Here is a 17,602-nt window from a genome sequence, read left to right as displayed (position 1 = left end):
CATTCTATTGTCCTGTTCGTCTTGGTAATTGTGGTGTGTTGGCCAAACAATATTACCTTGAAGATATTGGACAGGGAGTAATCCTGACCCAGGGCAGAGAACGTCACCAACTGCTTCTGAAGATAGCGGAGGTTGTCAGCAGAGATAGACGGAAACAAAAGCAGAAGAACAAAAGGCTTTTATTAATATGATTTTGTATGTATAGGGTGACTGAAACGTCCCTGTGTACCTGTGATAATTAAAAAGCATACTTATTTACCTGTTCTACTTTTATCAAATGTAGGTGCAAGGTTATTAAGAATTAGTATTGCTACACAGTGACTTTTCGATCACCTTAGAGATACCCAGTTCATTAGTGGGTCGGTGAGTTGCAGGTAAACTTGGCATCAGATGACTAATTAGGCTTCAGGTGATTAATTAGGCTTCAGATTTTATAATTAGACTTCAAGTGAATAATTTATTAGTCTTCAGATGAATTAGGCTTTTAATTTTACCTAAAAATATAACACCTTGGATCATATATTAAATCTTACCTAAAATATCCCAACTTTCCTATATTAAAAGAGACCATAAATGATAAAATCCCTCAATGTAATGTTACCTTCACCTAATATATAGTGTTATCCCTGACTTCGCTATATTAAAACTTATATAAAAATACAGTTACCTTGACTGTATATTAAAAGCCTTTCTTGGTATATTAAAATCGTGTTACCTTCCCTTCAATACTTGCCTTGTTCCCTATTATGGCGTTATTACTACTTCATTGCACCTATTTTCTCAGTCATAATAAAGTTAATGGGTAATTTTAGGTCACTTATAAACGATTGCTGTGTGTGTGTGTGTGTGTGTGTGTGTGTGTGTGTGTGTACATTTGGCGCTTTTACACACACGCACACATTCACGTGAACTTATGTAGACATTAGCAGGTAAGTTACTTATGCACTTAATCATACATACATACATACATATATTCATACATACATACATACATACATACATCTATCTATATAAAATAGAGAAGTATGTCTGTTTGTTTGTGTGTGTTTTTTTGTTTGCGTGTCCGCACGAGAATCTCGGAAACTACTTTACCGATCTGTAGTGATGATGGATGGTGTTATATGTAGTGATGATGGATGGTGTTATATGTAGTGATGATGGATAGTGTTATATGTAGTGATGATGGATGGTGTTATATGTAGTGAGGATGGATGGTGTTATATGTAGTGATGATGGATGGTGTTATATGTAGTGATGTTGGATAGTGTTATATGTAGTGAGGATGGATGGTGTTATATGTAGTGATGATGGATAGTGTTATATGTAGTGAGGATGGATGGTGTTATATGTAGTGATGATGGATAGTGTTATATGTAGTGATAATGGATGGTGTTATATGTAGTGATGATGGATGGTGTTATATGTAGTGATAATGGGGGGTGTTATATGTAGTGATGATGGGTGGTGTTATATGTAGTGATGATGGATGGTGTTATATGTAGTGATGATGGATGGTGTTATATGTAGTGATGATGGATGGTGTTATATGGTGTGATGATGGTTGGTGTTATATGTAGTGATGATGGATGGTGTTATATGTAGTGATGAGGTGGTGTTATATGTAGTGATGATGGATGGTATATGTAGTGATGATTGATGATGTTATATGTAGTGATGATGGATGGTGTTATATGTAGTGATAATGGATGGTGTTATATGTAGTGATGATGGGTGATGTTATATGTAGTGATGATGGATGGTGCTATATGTAGTGATTATGGATGATGTTTTATGTAGTGATGATGGATGATGATATATGTAGTGATGATGGATGGTGTTATATGTAGTGATGATGGATGGTGTTATATGTAGTGATGATGGGTGATGTTATATGTAGTGATGATGGATGGTGTTATATGTAGTGATGATGGATGGTGTTATATGTAGTGATGGATGGATGGTGTTATTCGGGTTTCGTCCCTAGATGGCGTTGCTCGTGGTGCTGGGTAGGTAGATCAGGACAATAGATGGCGTGGTTCGTAACAACATCTTCAGAGGCAACTGAATTATATTTACAGAGAGAGGCTTAAATATACAGGGTGACCTTGTTAACCATGAGGTCAGGTCATAATCATGACATCCACTAATCCGCACACCAACACCAATACACACGTAGAAGAGGTTAAGAGAAAGGGCGGAGTGACTAGTCAAGTTAAGTCAGGTGTAAAATATGCCACTGCGAAAGCATTGCAACTCAGAATCAAACAGCATAAGTACAATATCAGAACAGCATCTGAAAGCAATGCACTGTTCGTTCATGTTAGGATTAATAATCATCCCAATGATTGGGAAGAAAGCTTAGAAGTGTACAAATCATCATATGTCACAGAAAGACTTCTGGTTATATGTAGTGATGATGGATGATGATTTTATATGTAGTGATGATGGATGTTGTTGTATGTAGTGATGATGGGTGGTGTTATATGTAGTGATGATGGATGGTGTTATATGTAGTGACGATGGATGGTGTTATATGTAGTGATGGGAATGATGTTATATGTAGTAATGATGGATGGTGTTATATGTAGTAATGATGGATGGTGTTATATGTAGTAATGATGGATGGTGTTATATGTAGTGATGATGGGTGGTGTTATATATAGTGATGATTAGACAATAAAATAATAACAGTTTAATGCTAAAAAAAATATACTTTGCTGTACCATTGTAGTGAAAAACATGGTGGAACTTACATACACCGTTAATGAACTATTGATGGAGGAAGAAGTTTTAGGGACTGAACAGTAAGACAATGTGGAGCCTCCCGGAGGGTGGCGTCGGACCATGGCCTAGCGAATGAGCCGCCCGTCTGTTTGTGGGTGGGTTTGTTTGTTTGCGTGTTCGCACGAGAATCTCGGAAACTACTTTACCGATCTGTAGTGATGATGGATGGTGTTATATGTAGTGATGATAGATGGTGTTATATGTAATGATGATGGATGATGTTATATGTAGTGATGATGGATGTTGATATATGTAGTGATGATGTATGTTGTTATATGTAGTGATGATGGGTAGTGTTATATGTAGTGATGATGGATGGTGTTATATGTAGTGATGATGGATGTTGATATATGAAGTGTTGATGGATGGTGTTATATGTAGCTATGATGGATGATGTTATATGTAGTGATGATGGATGTTGTTATATGTAGTGATGATGGGTGGTGTTATATGTAGTGATGATGGATGGTGTTATATGTAGTGATGATGGATGGCGTTATATGTAGTGGTGATTAGACAATAAATTAATTACAGTTTATTGCTAAAAAAATATACTTTGCTGTACCATTATAGTGGAACTTACATACACCATTAATGAAATATTGATGGAAGAAGAAGTTTTGGGGAGAGAGCAGTGAAACAATGTGGAGCCTCCCGGAGGGTGGCGTCCTACCGTGGCCTAGCGAGTGAGCCGCCAGCACGAAACTTGGCATAGATAGCAAGTGTTTCCTTGCTTCTCTCATGGACAGTTCTATGTTGGATGCTCCAGAGTGGGAACCAGCAACAATCTGTACATACTTGCTGCTTATGGCAAAACCAAAAATGTGGTCTACCCTAATGCACTACAGTGAGACAATGTGGTGCCTCGCAGAGGGTGGCGTCTTACCATGTGTATCCGCACAAGAATCTCGGAAACTACTCTACCGATCTGTAGTGATGATGGATGGTGTTATATGTAGTGATGATGATGGATGCTGTTATATGTAGTGATGATGGATGGTGTTATATGTAGTGATGATGGATGAAGTTATATGTAGTGATGATGTGTTCAGTCCCTAAAACTTTTCACTACAACGGTACAGCAAAGTATATTTTTTTAGCATTAAACTGTTATTATTTTTTGTCTAATAATCACTACATATAACACCACTCATCATCACTACATATAACTTCATCCATCATATATATATATATATATATATATATATATATATATATATATATATATATATATATATATATATATATATATATATATATATATATATATATATATATATATATATATATATATATATATGAAGTAAATCATAGTTGTGATCAGGTATATGATAACCAAGGTAAGAAGAAACGCAAGTTCTGATAATTCATCTTCAGGGTGAGTACAGACTATACTCACCCTATATATATATATATATATATATATATATATATATATATATATATATATATATAACTGTGGTATATATATATATAGGGTTGTGTCATAGGAGGGAAGATCAGCTAAAACTAATGGCCCATCACTTTTTGGTAGATTTTAGTGTATATAAACAGAAAATAATTTCAGTTTCAATATTTTGCAACCTTTTGCTAGGTAAATTTTAGCGTGAAATTTATCGAAAATCTAACGTACAGCTGCATTAGTGCATTACAATTAAATAGTGAACATTGCTTTCTGACTTCATTCTTTAACAACCCAACTAACAATATTTTTTCTGTTTCAGATTCTGATGCATTTATAAGTTGATAATATTTGCGATGGCTGCTTGTGTCAGGACGAGGAACCAAAAATCCAGCCATCTCAGTCACTATCTTGGGTCTGGGAGAGAGCTCCTGAAGTCGGAGTTGCCTACATTGAGAGATGCTTTTGAGATACGGTGTTTTAATCAGGCAAATCAATGAAAAGAACCAAAGAACTTACACAAACAAAGACATTGCCAGTGATATGACCAAAGCTGTCTTGGCACAGTACACTCTGGCTAACGCTCAGTTCAAGCCTCCAGTCATAACAAGTCAGAAGAAGATTAGTGAGAGACTGCTAGCCAGTTGGGAAAAGGCAAGAGATATCTCTCTTGGGAGAGGAAAACTTGCAGTTAAGTACAGCTTTGCCAAGCAACTGGATCAGTTATTTGACATAATTACTTGCAAGTGCCCAATTGTTCTCTGTCCTGAGTTTGGATGCGATCGTGACTGTAAATCCGAGGCCCACATCTCCTGTATTTGCCAGCGTGAACTGAAGATTCCTGTGATCGAACTGGCATTTGTCAAAGCACAGAGAGAGAAGACTGGCAGTATAGGGGCTCTCATGATTTCTAGCCAAGATATTCCGGAGTCCAAGAGACAGGAGGCTGCCACAGAGAGACAGAAGAGGAGAAGAGTTGCCGAGGAAAAGAGACTTGAGAAGGCCCAGGGTGAGGTAAAAATGGCCGATGATTGGAGTCAAGCTGATTCAGAGTTTAATGACTTCCCCATGGCTGATCCGAGTGCTCACCAGGAGAATGGTGACTTTGTCCCTAACCCAGAAAATAATGATCCCAAACCTTCCAGGCATAAGATTCGAAATAGGAAAGATATCCCGAGCATAGCTCTAGCCAGCATGCGACACCACACTGGTCTCAGAGAAACTGCAGAGATAGCAACAGCTGCCTGGATTGACGGTGGTTTGATAACACCTGATGATGTTCACCTGGTGATAGATCATAACAAAGTATGGAGAGCTCAGGAGAAACTTGTCAGTAACCTAGAAGAGGAGTTTGATAAGGGGATAAGAGAAAATGGAATCAATTGTTTGTTCTTTGATGGGAGAAGGGATGACACTAAAGTGTCTGAGGTTGGAGATTTGCGACAAGTTGTTCCCTGCCATGGTGAGAGGAGAACACTCTCCTGCTGCGATGAACCGGAGGTATTTGTAATATCCTCCAGAGAAGATGATAAAAAGAAACCAGCTGGGAATGGTGGCAGATGGTGGCCAGACTGGCTCAGAGAAGGCATAGACCAGACCCTGCAGGCCATTGGAGGGACAGCACCAGCACCTGAACACAGAAGATTGTGGGGGGGGGTCATACAGTGGATAGAGCGGAAGATTGGGGGAGGAAGCTGGTCACCGGATTGTTTGTGAGCCTCCCACACCAACGAGTTGCCCTCCAGACATCTGATCCAGGGCTGGTGTAAGACTCTTTCAAACAACGAATGGTCTGGTCCTCTCTTGGCAAGATGCTGGACTCTGCCACTGAGTTAGAAATAAATCCGAGCAGAAAAAATCACAGTTGGCCCTCCACTCGTTGAGCTTGCACATACTGTCATTGACGACCTGAGTACTGACCAGTACTATGGTTACATGATTTGCAGTGCCATCAAAACTGGGGTCATGCCTGATAGACCTGCTTACCTGCAGATAGGTCCAGTCTCACATTCTAGGTGGCTCACAACGGCTCTCAGGTTCTGCAGAATTTGGGTCGCTCATCATAAACTGAAAGGGAACCAACTTCACAACCTGAGACTTATTGTCCAATTCATCGTGAGTGTCACTTACTTGGTGGGTTCAACACAGAGTCAAGTCATCGTTCTCCGAAGGTCCGAGGCATGTTCTCTTTGCAGCTTGAGCTCCTGAGGGGAACCAGCCAAGGAAGGTTGTTCAGATTGTGGAGCAGACTGTGAGGAGATCTTCCTGGTATGCTCATCCCGAGGCAGTTCTGCAGACAATGCTCTGCAGTAAGAATGAGGAGGAGAGAAGAGTGGCAGTCAAAAAGATCTTGGATATGAGACTTATGAGAGGATCTGGGCATGACGAATCAGTTGGTGACGATTCCTTCAGGGTCAGGAAGACTCCTGAAGTCAATCTAGGTGTCAAGACCCTCACTGATCTCATAGATCTGGATAACATCCAGGCTGGCAGTGAGCCCCCTCTTACCTGCAGCCTCACCAATGTTCAAGTCAGAGCTTTCCTGGACAACCCCATGCATGTCCTGCCTGGCCCCTCGCACACCCAGAGTATAGGCGTTGTGTGCAAGCAAGTGAAGCATTGCGCAATGATCCTGTCATGTAGGAAGGGAGGAAAGGTTACATCCAGGCTCAGGTGGTCAGCAAGGAGGTGATGAGTAGAAACAAGAAGCAAGAAAAGACATGACTATGGTGTGCAGCAACACCGGGGTGTATGCAATAAACCGGTTTTATGCATTTGTTGATGATTTTGTTTTCCTAAAAGGAATATTAGAGGTAATAAACATGTATTAAAGATCATTTTAGATTTCACTATTCTGGATGTTTTCATCTAATAAATTAACCTGATACATTTACTTTACTTTAAATAAGCTATTTAGTGGTGTTGGTAAAAGGGTGGGAATACTGAATTTTCATAAGATGTCAAGTTAAAATTTACCTAGCAAAAAATAAAAACTTTTCAAATCTGAAGATCTCACATGATTCTGCACATAGAACTACATCATTAATACCATGGGCCGATTTTCCAAACTCAAAAAAAAAAAATTCGCCTCCGTATGACACACCCTAATATATATATATATATATATATATATATATATATATATATATATATATATATATATATATATATATATATATATATATATATATATATATATATATATATATATATATATATATATAATTGGAAAAGGGAATTTTATTCTCACTTGACTTGGGGTGTATTAGTGGATGGTAAATGCAGTGGAAGCGCCCCTTGGAGAAAAAACCCGAACCAGCACAGACACACTTAAATTATTAGAAAAAATTAATTCTCCGTGACCTGTGGAAGGATAGCACCTATGATTGCGGTGAATGAGACACACTGTAAAATTTAGACACTTATATTCCCTCCAACACTACAGACACAATCAATAATGGTACACCAACATATGTGCACCTCTTAGCCTGCTTAAAACACTACACTGGGGAACAAAAGTTATACATGATATTGAAATTATTAGAAAGTTAGAAAATGCCTCATTAGACAACAATAAATTCAAGGTATTAAGAAATGTTGCTTGCGCACATGAACAGGCCTTAAAGGTTTTCAACAAAATGATATCAATCACTGAGAAAATGGTATAGAAAATAAGAAATTATTAACTGCACCATGAATAGACCTTAAGCGCAATCAACAAAATAATGATACACCAACAGAAGCACACCTCTTAACCTGGCTTAAGAAACTACAATGGGGAACAAAAGTTATACATGATATTGAAATTATAAAGAAATATTAAATGCATTAAAAGAACTAATTCAACATTATTACTTACAACAGAAAGGATGACCCTCATCTGAAAAACAGTTCCCTCGTTATCTGACATCAATTAGTGGCACATAAACATTAGAAAACAATACCATCAAGCACTGGGGAAATGGCATGAAACATTAAGAGATTATTAACTCTACCAATACCCGTGAAAACATGCTCCTTAACCTCACACATTGGTTCCGCATGCACCCGTATTTTTCTTAAGGCACAAACAAGCCTTCACAACCTTGGAGAATGTTCCTCTAAGTACCCACTAGACTCCTGGTCTCAGTGTGTGACCATTCATTCATTCAGCTAGCCTCATTTTACTCTCAGTACATCCATAAAACGGAAGGGAGTGGGCCAATCAGACCTTGTTCAGTTGAGGGGAGCTCTAGCTTCCCATTAGTAAAAGGTTTTCACTAAACTGCTTGAAGATATGTGGTATTGTGAGCCGAGGTGGAGGAGATTTGGTGACCCCAAACGATCATCAAACGGTGACAGACGATGGTCCCACGTCGTTAATTTTGCACAACAGACAGCTGGTTTCACTCCAACCCTCAAACTGCTCACTCAACCGAGTGGGCTCAACTTAAACTGAGTGGACGCATTCAGAACGTGTGGTTGTTCAGACATGGACGCGTTGGCTCTACAGAAACCCTGCAACAAACCCTCTATTAGCTAATGTTAACTCCTCCTTAAGACTTATAACACCGTCACTCATTCATTGTTTGTTCCTACCGCCCTATCTAAGCTCTGAGAGATCGAATAAAACTTACTTGTTAACTGATGTCTTAACCAAGGGACCAGATCACGTGACCGTTTTTCATGGCCAACACAGGGGTGGTTCGCAGGGGCGGTCCGGTCTGTTTGACAGCTCAAACGCGACTCCCAGACGCGCGCTCCTACAAGGTCTCTATCTTGGCCGTGACTTATTTACCGCACAACTAACAGCTTAATTAGGGCTTACGCAACATTTTCAGACTGGGAAACGATCTATAATAACATTTAATTTAATAACTGTCATTTAATTTCATAATTCACTTGCAAATTAAGTCTCCAGAGTATACTTAATATTATATATATTACATAGGCACAGTTCCCGAGACTCTCACTACGTGTGCCAGAGCACCACCATCACTCAGACGACCTTGAAAGACTCAGTATCGCCATTATTGGTAACTGCGTCTTTAAATATCACACTGAAATTTCTGAATATATATATATATATATATATATATATATATATATATATATATATATATATATATATATATATATATATATTTTATATATATATATATATATATATATATATATATATATATATATATATATATATATATATATATATAGGACAGTGTATGTAAGTTCCACCATGTTTTTCACTACAACGGGACAGCAAAGTATGTTTTTTTGGCATTAAACTGTTATTATTTTATTGTCTAATCATCACTACATATAACACCACCCATCATCACTACATATAACACCATCCGTCATCACTACATATAACAATATCAATCATCATCACATATAACACCATTCATCATCACTACATATAACACCATCCATCATCACTACAGATCGGTAAAGTAGTTTCCGAGATTCTCGTGAGGACACACAAATAAATAAACAAACAGACAGACTTCTTTGTTTTATATACATATACATATATATATATATATATATATATATATATATATATATATATATATATATATATATATATATATATATATATATATATATATATATATATATATATATATATATATATATATATATACAATCAACCCACGGCCCACTAGCCCATGACTGTGACCGGGGAATGCTAACCGCTGGACCACCAGGATACTAAAAGCAGTCTTAGACTTTGTTATATTTCACACAAAGCCTGTTTAACGAGCTTATGGCGCCGTGAACCTCTAATGGGGACTAGCCGTATCACGTAGGTGGTCAGAGTAACGTTTTACCAAATCCGGCTTCGAAACACGAGGATCCATATATATTTCACAGTCATGGGCTAGTGGGCCGTGGGTTTGAATCCTGGCGGGTTGAGGTGTTGATTGTATGTATAAGTCTGCGTGCTATTGGGCTAATTAAACATACCGAAGCATTCAACATGAATTTGAGTAATGGCATGTACAAACTGGACAATTTTGTAATTAAGAAGATTTGTAACCAGGTGAGAAGGTTGGGTCACCTTACCCTCTGACGTAACTACCGACCGTTGCGGTGCTATTTAAAAATTAGTAGGGTCATTACCTAATACCTGACCATTGTGGGCCTGATCTCACCCTCCTCTGTATATATACACCTTGTTTTATACTTCTTAGTCTGTACTCACCCCTGAAGATGTGAATTACACGAAAGCGCTTGGGAACTTCGTGTTTTCTTCTTTCCTTGTGGTTATCAGCATATACCTACCTGTAGATCACGCACACCTACAGTGATTTACTTGCATATATATAAATATATATATATATATATATATATATATATATATATATATATATATATATATATATATATATATATATATATATATATATATATATATATATATATATATATATATATATATATATATATATATATATATATATACATATAAAATATATAATAATAATAATAGTTGTTGAAGTTTTATTGAAAGAGCATAGCTGGAAGGCTGAAAATATACATTTATATAATTGAGAATGGGTCTCTTGATTTTACAAATAACACTGCTTACCATAGTTTTTTGAGTTTGTGTGTATAGACCTGGGTGTATTTTGCATGCTGATCAAAAATATTATCATTTAATCAGATCAGAAATTACGTGCTATAAGCATTTAAGCGGAGATTCAGGTAAAATATGAGCATTTTCCAGCTCAAAATGGGGTCCTCATATTCGTTCATTAAAAATCATCCAGAGACATTGCTTAAACCTCACAGAAAGAAAAATTTCAGTCAGTTTTAACTCACCCGCCCACGTGCAAAATACACCCACGTGCTCACCGGCCATATAAATGTATACGCCGTGACGCAAGAAAGAGTATATGTCGTGTTTTTGCACATATATTTTCACAATTAAATTTCTTTTTCATCTGGTGGTACTGGCATGTACTAGCAACCACCCCGATGTGTGCCTCTAAAGTCTAGACCCTCAGTCAGTCTCTCCGAGACTTCAAGAAAGTGGAGTGTATTGCGTCTCTCTCTCTCTCTCTCTCTCTCTCTTACACACACACATATTTCGTCATACACACACCTGTTTTTCTTCTTACAGAGAGTTGTACATTTATCCTTGAATCAGAAGTGCAATTGAGTTTGCTATATTATTTTGATTTGTGTAACAATGACAGACCTACAGTGCACCATTACTCCCCTAGTGAAAAATTTATATCATGCATACTTTGGAATGAAACTTGGAGACCAAGATAAAGCTTTTGCCCCCTCACATGTGCTGCAAAACATGTGTTGAAAATCTGCGGCGCTGGAGCAACAAGAAGATTCAACGTCTACCATTTGGCATTCCTATGGTATGAAGGGAAGGCAGAGATCATACCACGGACTGTTACTTCTGCATGACAAACCTTCAGGGTGAGTTATACTAATACATCAATACTAATATATCAAATGCAGTATGTTCATGCAAGTTTAAATATATCTGTAAGTTAATATGTTATGCTATCTTGATACTAAATCTTTCGTTCACATTTCAGGTATAAACAGGAAGAACAAACATCATGTTAAGTATCCAGATGTACCCTCAGCCATCAAACCAGTTCCTCACGGACCAGGAATACCAATTCCAACTCCACCAGAAAACTATAGGGACATGATACTCGATGACGATCATGATATCGATGAAGACATAGAAGAGACTGACGCTTCTAGTATATACTTGCCCACAGCTTCTGCAAAAGAGCCCATACCCTTCAGTCAAGCTGAGTTGAATGATTTAACAAGAGACTTGTGCTTGTCTAAGGAGTCAGCTCAACTACTAGGATCACGGCTTTGCGAACACAATGTCTTAGCACCAGGAACAACATTTGCCTGGTACCGTAACCGTGACAAGGAATTTCGCAAGTTCTTCAGTTTTGACAAGGAAACTTCATTGGTGTATTACAACAATATCAGTGGACTCATTGCAGCTATGGGAATATCATACAATATATCAGAGTGGCGGCTCTTCATTGACTCATCAAAAAGAAGCTTGAAAGCTGTGTTGTTGTTCAATGGAAACCAGGTCGCGTCTGTTCCGGTGGGGCATTCAGTGCAGATGGATGAGAACTACAACAACATGGAGTATCTGTTAACTGCTCTGAAGTATAAAGACCACAATTGGAAGATCTGTGGAAACTTGAAGGTAATTTAATACACCAAAAACAGTTGCTTTCAAAAATTGATATTTTGTTGACAGTTTTTCTAATAGGTAATTATGTCTGCCGACATACTGTCATATTATGAAGTGTTAATATTTTTTAATAATAAAACTATTCAGCTAAACATATTTTTAATCTGTTTTTTCCACAGGTTGTGTCCATGGTGCTGGGCCTACAAGGTGGTTACACCAAGTTTCCATGTTTCCTCTGTCTGTGGGATAGTCGAGCAGACAAGCAGCACTACATGCAATGTGACTGGCCTGCAAGAAGTGGACTTACTCCAGGTTCTCACAATGTTGTTGCCCATGCTCTGGTGAATCCGCAGAACATTCTTCTTCCGCCACTGCACATCAAGCTCGGTCTGTTCAAAAACTTTGTAAAGGCACTGGACAAAAAAAGCCAGGCTTTCAATTTTCTGAAAGAAAAATTTCCAAAAGTCAGTGAGGCAAGGCTGAATGCAAGAATTTTTTATGGCCCTCAGATCAGAGAGCTTTTCAAAGATCCCAAGTTTGATTGCAGCATGGTTGTAAATGAAAAGAAAGCCTGGCATGCCTTTAAGTCTATTGTCTCCAATTTTCTTGGCAACTACAGAAGTCCAGAGTATGGACGAGTTGTTGAGGACCTACTTCTGAGCTACAAAGTTCTTGGTGCACGCATGTCCATCAAGATGCACTTCCTCAGCTCCCACTTGGACTACTCTCCAGAGAACTGTGGTGATGTGAGTGAGGAACAAGGAGAACGCTTCCATCAAGATATCCGTGTAATGGAGGAGTGGTACCAGGGTCGCTGGGATATCTACATGCTCGCCGACTACTGTTGGTGTCTGAAACGGGACGCCCCAGACACCAACCACTAAAGAAATTCTCTGCGACAGCCATTTATGCATGTCTAACTGTAAAGGCATCTATGTAGTTGACATATTTTGGTCCTATGTGTTGTGGTTACATTTCTTATGATATATTTTGCATAAAAATTTTGACATCATATTTAAGAATTTCGATTCTTTCCTAATTCCCATAGCATAAAAATCTGACCTGATTGGGCAAAATAAATGGCATTTTTGGAATCAGCACGCAAAATACATAAAGAATCAGCTAAGAAACCCGGCACCTCATGAATTTTTTTTTCAAATGCAGCCCAGTGTAATATACAAGTGACTTAAGTTATACAAATATAGTATATAATAACTAGGTGCGGAGAAGCTCAAGCTACAGGGCATTTCAACATAGTGACAGCACAAAAAAAAGATTGACTGGGAGTGAATACACTGGTTGATAACACGTTATGTGTGTCTTGGCCCGTAACTCTACGGTGCTACTGTGACATTTTTCATCAAAAGAAGGACGTTGATCTTGAGGTCTGATCTAACTAAAGGCAATAGAACTGTACTATGATAGTATGTTGAAATGAATAAATAAAAAAAAAGTGTAGGTAGTTCTTTACAAACATGCACACAAAATATAAAATTAATAATTGTTGTAATCAGTTTATCAAAATGCTTTGCGTGTTCCCACCAAACAGTGGAACACTTTAAGTCAGATATGGACTGTATAGTGTATATATCATTTGAATTAGATGTGGATTATTTTCCACTGTATGTTATCACAATGTCTCATTTGTTATATATATTCTCTTATTAATATTCAATCCTATTCATAATATCTTTATGATATTGAAGCACTGTTTGTTTATTGTGACGCCTGATAACACCTAAATAACATTTGTCAATGATTTAATAAATGTTCACTTGGTTATTAAGTGTTGCTGTGATCCCCTAGGCAAGGGGAGAAAAAAGTGATGGCTATTAGGTAAGTACACATTATACTAGGTTTGGTAAGTGTTGAAGTGGAAGAACATTTGTTACGAGTGAGCGTTCCATCGTTTGTTGTGGATTCGCAACGTGAACGTCTTTTGTTTGTGACGTCATTTCTGCCGCGTCCGCTCGCTTTGTTTACTTTAGTATGGGCCCAGGAGTGTTTAGTTAAGTACAGAGTATCTCCTTTCTTATTGTACAGTATGTTTCTAGTGGTATAACGTGTAAACCTTGCTCGACTTTTATAACACCAAGTAAAGTATTATTTGTGAAAGATTATTGTTAATCATATTTTGGAGTTTCACGGAAAATAACTTACTTATTTATGAGGTTTCGTGTGGTGGATAGACCACGTTGTTCATCCTAGTTTCTAGACTAAATAAGTCTTTACTTTTGTGTTCATTATTTTGTCACTCGGTTGAGTCATTTATTTGATCAGATTTAACTTGTATTTGTTTATTTTGTACATACTGATATATTTATTTTATTGATTCTTTGTTAATATATTGTTATTAAAACTACTGCTTGTATTTCAATATACCCCATAGTAATGAGGTGATAATTTGGTGAGATCTATTCCTGGACCTATAGTACAAAGTGTAATTTGTGAATTTGTGATATTGTTACACCCTTAAGAGGCCCAAGGGTCGTAACACATTAAATAATGAAATGGTTGTTCTGTGGTAACTAAACAGTTTTTGGGTGGTTGTTAGGACACTTTCCATAGGTTACCTGAATATTTTCTTGGTGCCTGTTGGGTTAGTTATTAGGGATTTGTTGAAATAACCCTTGAAATAATTAATGTTGTTGTAAATGGAATGTGTGACACTTGTGGAGTAAATAAACAAAAACTTTTAGGGATGTAATCACAGTGAAAATTATAATTTACTACACTGCAACCATGCCTTCATTGGTTAGAAACTCTAACTCGAACGGCGAATTGCAGGTCAAATGAACTTGACTTTCAGAGTAGTTTTCTGTAATTGATCAACTTTTTATTTGACTTTGGAACAGTTCCATCACTACTACTGACGAACTCAAAAGTTGCAGAGTGTTGTAAATACTGACGACAAAGTATTCCGGCGTAAGGTGATGGGCTATGACCGGGGTGATATGTGTAATTTTTCTTCGGGTGGTGATGGAAGTATGGCTCTCGTAATTCCTAGCAGTGACAATATAAAAATATAAAACTGGCCCAGTATGGTACTGGCAGGTCTAGCACTGGTTCTGTCCTGTTGTGTCAGGAAAGGTGTCTGTTTATGGCTAGTATGATGTTGAATGAAATGTCTATCCTAGAAGTGACAGTGAAACATGAATAATAACAGTCAGGCAGCCGAGAGGTTTACTTGAGACACCCTTGTGAATATAGTAATGCAGAATAGATAGATGATAGTGTGATAGAGGCAATCACCTGGTGACTGTAAAAACAACTTCACGACGCCCAGCCTGGCAGTAATAGTGTGGTAGCCTGATAAAATTGTGGCAGTCATGAGTAGGCTGGAAACAAGCATAAGTGTTTTTTTTTTATGGGGAATAGCCCACCCGGGCTTAGGTCATCGACCCACAACGGAACCGAAGGGGGCAAAAAGATAGGAGTAAAATGAAAAAATAAAAAATAAACAAAGAAAATGATTATATTAATCTACACCATGAAAATGCCAGTAGACTAGCTTTTTGGAGTGAAGACAGATTGTATGGGTATGGAAACTCAGTAGAAAGCAGAGCATTCAACAGTTTGGCTGTGTGAGGAAAGAAGGGTATACTATAACGGGTTATTCTAGGGAATCTAGTGTGACCGACATCAATAGAGAAGCGGTGGGCACCGCAGGCAAAACGTGTGTTACGAACCCACGGCCTTACACAGGATGCCAAATCCACGGAACATTTCCCGTTAAAGTACCTGTAAAAGAAAGAGTGTGAAGCAACATTGCGACAAATAGAAAGGGAAGAGAGATTATCAACTAAAGGAGGGGAGTTAATCAGAAGAAATGCCTTTGATTCCACCCTATCTAACAGTTGGACAGAAGAAGAGCCACCCCAGATGTGAGAGCAGTACTCCAAGTTAGGACGTGAAGTAGCTACGTCATCTGTAGAGCATTCCAAGCTTTCGGGAGGCAGCTTTAGCAATGTTGAGGATGTGTGGCTTCCATGACATATTAAAGGAAATGGTGAGGCCTAGCATATCTATTTTAGAATTTGGCAGAATGATAGCGTCCTGAAATGTAATTGGTGGGAGATCATCTAATTTAAAAAGTGTAATTGGTAAATACTGAGTTCTATTACTATTAAATTTAACCAAGTTTCTACCTCCCCATTCGGAGATGCTGCACAGATCCACATTGATAGATGTAATGATATCAGCTCTAGAAACAGATCTAGTTTGAGAATTAGGGGGAAGGGAAAAATGTTAAGACGGGTGAAGAGTAGAATCATCAGCGTAAGAATGGATGGAATTAGTCGTAGTGTGAAGTAAATCATTGATAAAAAGAAGGAAGAGAGTAGATGAAAGAACACCACTATTGGTAGAGAAAGAGCGAGAGATCGATCCCTCAACAACAACAACAATGGATCGGTTTTCAAGAAAGCTAGAAATTAAGGAACAACGTGGGGAAGAGAAACCATAAGAGGGAAGTTTAGAAAGCAAAGACTTGTGCCATACCCTGTCAATTGCTATGGAGATGTCGAGGGACATGACGAAAGTTTCCCCATAATCCCTGAGAGAGGACGACCAAAGATGGGTGCAGTTGGAGAGCAGATCACCAGTAGATCTCGCCTGACGAAAGCCATACTGGTGATCCGACAAAAGCGAAAGGCGTTCAAGGTGACGGAGAAAATGGGAGTTTAAGATAGTTTCGAAAATCTTGGTATTGCCGCCCATTGAGCGACTGTGGGTTAATGAGACCCTTACACGTAGGACTCGATTGTTCTTTATTCGGTCAAAACCTGCAGAGTACAAATTACATATGTTACATATGAGATAATTAATTCAATCGTATGTTCCATCACTATTAGCGACTACATATAGTATATTTAATAATAATAATAATTAACGGTTTATTGAAAAAATTCTGCAGCCCGAAGGCTGAAAATATACATTGGACATAAATGACTTATTACATACATTGGTGGTTTAACAAAAGCCTTCATTAGAGAAAGGTAAAGGAACATACAGTGAACATACAGATTAATGTAGGTGTTGAACAGCAAACTCGTAGTGTAGTAACTCCCTCCCAGATGGTGTTAGGAGGGCCTCACGTGGTGTAGTATTCCCTCACAGATGGTGTTATGAGGGGCCTCACGTGGTGTAGTAATTCCCTCACAGATGGTGTATGAGGGGAATCACAGGGCCTCACGTGGTGTAGTAATTCCTCACAGATGGTGTTTGAGGGCCTCACG

General features: G+C 38.0%; 1 long non-coding RNA gene across 1 annotated transcript; it reads right to left on the bottom strand.

The window, feature by feature from the left end:
* Positions 1-8,290: 8,290 nt before the first annotated feature.
* LOC121867837 lies at positions 8,291-8,896 on the bottom strand. Its single transcript, XR_006089252.1, has 2 exons — positions 8,803-8,896; positions 8,291-8,683 (listed from the first exon to the last, which is right to left on the bottom strand). It is a non-coding gene; the product is annotated as an uncharacterized LOC121867837 (long non-coding RNA).
* Between the last annotated feature and the right edge of the window lie 8,706 nt (positions 8,897-17,602).

Source organism: Homarus americanus, unplaced genomic scaffold (genome assembly GCF_018991925.1).
Source record: "Homarus americanus isolate GMGI-L3 unplaced genomic scaffold, GMGI_Hamer_2.0 scaffold16635, whole genome shotgun sequence".
Taxonomy (NCBI): domain Eukaryota; kingdom Metazoa; phylum Arthropoda; class Malacostraca; order Decapoda; family Nephropidae; genus Homarus; species Homarus americanus.
This window is presented reverse-complemented; position numbering and strand designations above follow the sequence as displayed.